A 6,225-nucleotide genomic window follows, 5' to 3' on the forward strand; every position below is an offset into this window, starting at 1 on the left:
ACAGGGCCACTTCGAGCGTGTGCAGCCAGCCACGCTGGTCCATTTTACTTTTGTGTACGTTTATCTTACCTTACCTCTTGTTTTTATCTGCACAACCCTGCTTCCTCCAGTGCAGTAGTGTGGCCCGCGCTCAACGCCTAACGAGATAACGCTGGCCGGCGCCACGAATGTCGTAAAGGGCGCAGCCGTTCGCCTGTGCCATGTGTGCTGCCATAAGTTCCGCCGTCCATAGCAGAGCGGAAAGCGGAACTAAATAGGGCCCAGAAGCTTCGGGCGGAACAGATTCCTCAGGAAACGAGGAACCTCCCGCGCACAACCGTTCGCGCAGCAGCGCTCTCTGGATTTCTTTCCTGCCTTCGTTTTTCGTCCTCTGGCTTTTTTTTTTTTTTTTGTTTAACGATGCTCCTCTTTCTCTGCGCTGAAGAACAATAAGCGAGAAAACGTACCAACAGATGAGTGATTTCCTATATGTCAACAAGATTAGACTCAAAGGAGTAGTGTATACATCGCCTCCGACTGCTCTCGAAACGACTGTCTATTCCTGTCCCGGCAGATTGAGCGTAACGACACGTCGTTTTCAGTGCGGCGCGCACCAGCAACTATTATCAAGCGCAAATGTCCCACCCTCATGTATAGTTGCGTTTCAGCGTTCGAAGCAACAAAACTGTCCATTGAAACCGCACCTACTGTCGTCGTGGCAAACTACCAGCAATTATACTACAGCATGCCCTGATTTTTTCCTGTGGGAAAGCTCGTGCCCTCGAAGACGCCTACATTGGCCCGCGTCAACGTAGTGGTCATGTGACAGCGGCAAACTTCGACTACAGTAGGCCTCAGCCCTGCGACTTATAGTCGCGCGACCACAGTAATGGAGGGTACGCTCAAGAGAGCGTACGCTTCAATCAGTGGCTTCTACGTCAGAGACTACAACTCAAGTGGGCCGTTTGCGCAGAAACCTACCGCGTTTGCAGCACCTGTCTATTTCTGGCTTGGCGGATCCAATGCCAGGGCACACCGCTTTTTTTTTTTTTTTTTTTCAGCCCAAACCAACACTATCATTAGGTGCCATTATCTCCCCTAATAGTTCCTTCGACATTAGAAACGACAAATTCTCCAAGAAGTGTGCCTCCTTTCGCGATGAAAACCCTCCACTTCCTGATATTCTATATGCCATCTGATTCATCCATATGAATTGATTTCCCTAAAACACACACCAACCAAGTTAACTTACTAATCACTTTAATTATGTTTCTAAGTCTCACAATGGTTAACCTTGAGCAAAGCAAGCCTCGAGTGCATTATTTAGTCACCTGACCTTAGTTATTGTGGGTATACGCTAGCATTCTTATGTGTATAGTTTCTGGTAGCGTATACGGTAGCATTCTTATAGATTTTAGTTCCGATGCCTGGGCGCCGTACTGTTAGTTTCACGGTGGCGCCCAGTATGAGCGAAACCGGGAAAGTCGGCTCCGGCTCCTCTTGACGCCATCTTGGGTGGGGCGTACGCTTTTGATGCTGCGGTAGCGGCAGTGTACAAGGGCGACTTCGCGGTGCTCGTGAAAGCTACCCGGCACTAAAGTGCTATTTTATGTTTTGTCTGAGTGCGCCAGAAAATCGTATACACCATCCGTTTGGCATAGCGGCCGCTGTTGGAAACAGCAGTAGCGGCCGGGATGACTATGAACGACTGCGGTCCGCTTCCTCAGGCCGAACTCGTCAGGGTTAACTGTGATGATGTATGTGTTCTGTCTCGCACAATGCACGTATTTTCAGTTATATTTTATGATTTCAATGGCAACTGTTCACAAAACCAGGCAGTGAATATACCCTACGAGCAGCTACCGAAAGCGGAATACGGACACTACGAGAGATGATCTCCAGTCATCCCAGCACTGAGTTACCGTTAAGTGCGACCCATTTCATGTAGTGTATTTTCTTTCTACAGTACATATTTATATTCGAAATTGCACTGCCTTCATTTCGCATTAAAGGCAAGGGCAGCATTCACCGCGGTTACGCCACTAACCGCTAATATTGCGAACCGAGCTTGGAGAATGTAGGTGTGCGCCGGCGTCCGAGTGCGAAACGTTTACGATCGAGCTGCCCGTTTCAACAACGCACTTTTCACGCTAAATCACGTTTCAAGAACAGCACATGAAAGAAACATTGTCGAGGGTACCATCCGATGGCGTTTTTATGGAGCCTTCGAGTACTTAGGCGCAGCAACAGCGTATCCCCGTCCCGTCACTGCAGCATCGTTTTCGCCGCTCGTTGTTGAGCAGAACGTTAGAAAACGTGCGGCCTCAACTGCACCATGAAAGTGGACGACAAATTTGCAGCACTCACAGCACCACTTAACCAAAGCGCGAGCTTTTTAACGCCCGCTGGCGTGGCGGCCGACGGCGCTCTCACCGTGTGCTACTGCCTAGTCGTCGCTGTTGTTCTTATAGAAGGCACATCTGACGACACTTTGTAATTGCTCTATGCTAGAGCAAATGACCTCTCATGAAACTGCCTCACTGCTGATCCTATTGTATGAATAAAAAAAAAAGATCTTAATTTCAGTGACGCTTAGCAGCGGAGTCAGCTTGCAGATGACCAGCTGCGCCGCACGGGCGGCGGCTGGCTGTGTTCAGAAACTTATTTGTATTGCAGTTATCACTCCTACCAACAACAAGGTACGGATCAGCGGTCCTCAGGAAAGATTTGTTGTTCTTTTTTTTTTGTCGAATTATTAAGTAAACAAAAAAATTTAGCACGCTCTTCTGGTGCTAGCGCGGAAGATTGAATTGGCGCGGAGAGCTTGCGAGAGCCTGGAGGCACGGCCGGCGCGACGTGCGTGTCTATAGCGGCGGAGGAAGTAAAATGGGTATCGCATTCTTAGTCCGTCATTCGTGCTAAGTCTGTCTGGTTTACACAAAACGTTCATAGGCTAATTAAATCAATATCCACTGGAAAGTGGTGAAGTTGAAACATATCACCGCCGCACACGAACTGTCGTTGCATGCTTCCCGCATGCGCTCCTTTGATTATTTGTGTAGTTATTGATCAAGTATTGCTGTCCTAATAGCATTAACAGTAAGAATGGCAGCAATAAAGGTTTTGAAGTTTCCTAAACGACAATAAATCGAGGTGCAAGGCCACTCTGCTGCGTGCGAATGCCCGGCCCACTCGGTTTTGGCAACAGTGGTCCGGCGCAATTAATCTGGTTAGAGAGCATTTTCCTCCTCTCCTGCTTGCTGAACTTCGCCAAGTGACGTCATTGGCTTGCGCTTTTGATCGCTAATTTCGTTATTATATGATTAAATGGAAGCGATTTTCAGTGCGTTAGGTTATCTTAGCCTTCAAAACAGCTTTTAAGACGTTCTGTTTAACATAGGTGAAAGTTTCCGAATATTATGTTGATATCTGCTCACGCCTGTTTTCTGAGTATTTATCGCCGACAAGAACCAAAATTCACATGAGCAATAACTTGGCTGCCCCATTTATTACTTACACCACAAAAATCAAACTGCTGCTGCGATAAAATTCGAAGCTACGAATCATGCGCTTTGCTGTGCGTTACTAGCCATCATTGGGAGGAGCAAACGGAGACCTAATAACCAGTTAGTTTAATCAGCAAGCATGTTTGGCTAAATACGAGCACATGTTTAAATTAGCACCACGCACGATGTCACATGTAGGAGTTTACAGAGGCTCTCTGCAGAATTTCTAATCCGGCTCAGTTGTTTCCGTTCACTGCATTATATTTTAGCGCCCAAAAATTTAAGTGATAATGGTAATGCATACGTAAAATATGAAGCGAAAACGTGAACCCAAATATGCCGAAAACTGCTGTTATGACCACATTGAAGTATTGAAATTGAGCACTTTATGTCAAGACCTGATTTATGTAATGTTAATTCGCAAAAACGTTTCTTCGGCATCCAAAACTGCCGGCAAAACATATATGCTGCTAAATTCTCAGTGTTCTGATTACATATTATACTGTCGCTATATCAGGAGCGATGCGTCTTGAATGCAAAGAGACAAATTTTATTCCTAAAGTCCTGCCCCACAAGCGTATGAAGGAGGATATTTTTTTCGCCAAACACCGTTTTCTGAGCTGAGGACTAATAAGTATTTCTTCTATGTTTTGTACTTTTCATTTTCAGTCCTTTCGTCTTGCAATTTTGCAAATTTCAGTGAACACATTACCTTAACGTATTATTAATGGTTCCGGGTAACTCCTTTTGTGATAAGAGCCTCTGCTGCATATTTTGTAGTATACTTTTTTTTTAACCGAATCCACCTCTGTAATACTGAGGGAGCCTGAGGTGAGTCAACAAAATGATAATAGTGACCAATCTTTCATCTCAGTCTTATCAAAGCAACAAATTTATGTTCACATTATCATATTTCACACCTGGAAACTCTTGCAATTATTCTTACAAAAGCAACCTACGAGCTTGAACGGGGGTTTAATTTAATCTGCTCAATAGAACCTTCCGATAATAAATTGGCTCGGTGTCGAGGTTTTCTACTGCATTGTCGTAATTGGCTTCAGTGTCCGTTTTAGGCACATAACAGAGTTGCAACTGAGATTCAGTTGAATGCATTCCACAGATTTATTCAATTGAAATACAAATTAACTGAGCAGAAATCGAATGTGTATGGCGTTTATCCGAGATATCATCAGACAGCCTTATGACAAGCATTAAACCAACCAGCTACAATGCATCACTTGGATGCATCCAAGCCCATCAGCGACCGACGTCACAGCCACCTCAAACATTGCTGTAAATGTCCTTCATCTATATAATATATATTAGTCACTGACCCATGTTCAAACAGTATCATTTCTCCCGAAATTCATTCCAAGATTCTTGCGCAACCCTTGGTTGCACAGCGTTATTTGCTGTTAAATATGTCATACACCTGCTAGTCAATCTGAAGGCTAACCGACACCACGGATTCGAAACAATGACATATGCACCTCCAAATGAATGCTTTTAAACCGAGGTTCCGCTATTATAGCTCCCAGACGCTGCATGAAGCAACTCAATCTACGTGTAATACGCCACGCACCAATCACAATAGCAACAGAAACAATGTAAATACATCTCCAGAGCCTCACTGGACAACATTCCGGCCCAGAGAGAACAATGCTTTCGCAGTCATGCACGCCAGACGCCTTCTCTCTGCCGACTTTTCTCTTTTTTTTTTTTTTTCATTTCGCACTACCATCTTAAAGTGGATGTTTCATAAGTGTTACTGAGCTCTGTGCCTGTATAGCATTACTCACGATCCTTTTTTTATCCTTCACAAGTTATTACCCGGCTAAATATGGTGACATTGGAATGGCTCGCAGGAAACTGACTTCCTGTCTGACATAATGTTCGAGCACAATAATGTTTGAACCTTTATTCAACAGTTGCGGATTTTACAAGAACTCAGTACGCAATCAATGGAAACTCACTGTGGATCTTTGTAAAACGCCATGGTGCCTAGCAAGAACTACTTCGTGTAACGTTTTTGTTCTTCGATTTTTGTGAGCCAGCCCGAAGAAAATTTAAAACAGCTCACGTCTTATCTCAGAAAGGTACAAAATAGTTGTTATCTCACTTTTTCAACCGCAAAATGGAGTTACGCGAACGGCGCACACTAACAATTCTTACGCAAAATTGCAGTGGCCTATTTATAGCCCCACAAAGAGGAAGCGATAAAGGGACAAAGGAAAGAAAGTCAGGAATGATGGGTTGCCGCCGAATTCTCAATGCAAATCACTACTGGACCGCGTCTCCGCACTCGAGCGACGGAGCTCGCAACAGCAGCAAAGGCACGGGGAACAATGACCAACGACTGCACCCAAAAGGCACTGGAGCGTCGGACAGCAGGACGCAGTAGCCAGCACAACGTGCCTAAAAATGGACCGTTCACTGCGCTACAACTCGTCCGCAGTCTGTGTTCTTCCTTCAAAGCCCCAAAGGCAAACTCGCCAGTGATAGACGAACATGCAGAAATTCTAGAGTAGCCGAAAAAGGTTACGCCCTCTGTAGTCACTATAGTCGAGTGACCACAGGCGCCTTAAGAGCGGTCAAGACAGCGGGGGAAGAACAAAGAAAAATTGCAGAAGTCTTGCAAACAGACTGAGCACGTGGCTTGTGAAGGAACTGCCTTGGCTTCCTCGCGAACTCCAATTAGCCCAGTAAGGGGTAAAAGCCCCAACTGCACTGAACCGATGAC

The sequence above is a fragment of the Amblyomma maculatum genome, chromosome 11 (genome assembly GCF_055883805.1).
Source record: "Amblyomma maculatum isolate TAMU_Amacu chromosome 11, ASM5588380v1, whole genome shotgun sequence".
Classification (NCBI taxonomy): domain Eukaryota; kingdom Metazoa; phylum Arthropoda; class Arachnida; order Ixodida; family Ixodidae; genus Amblyomma; species Amblyomma maculatum.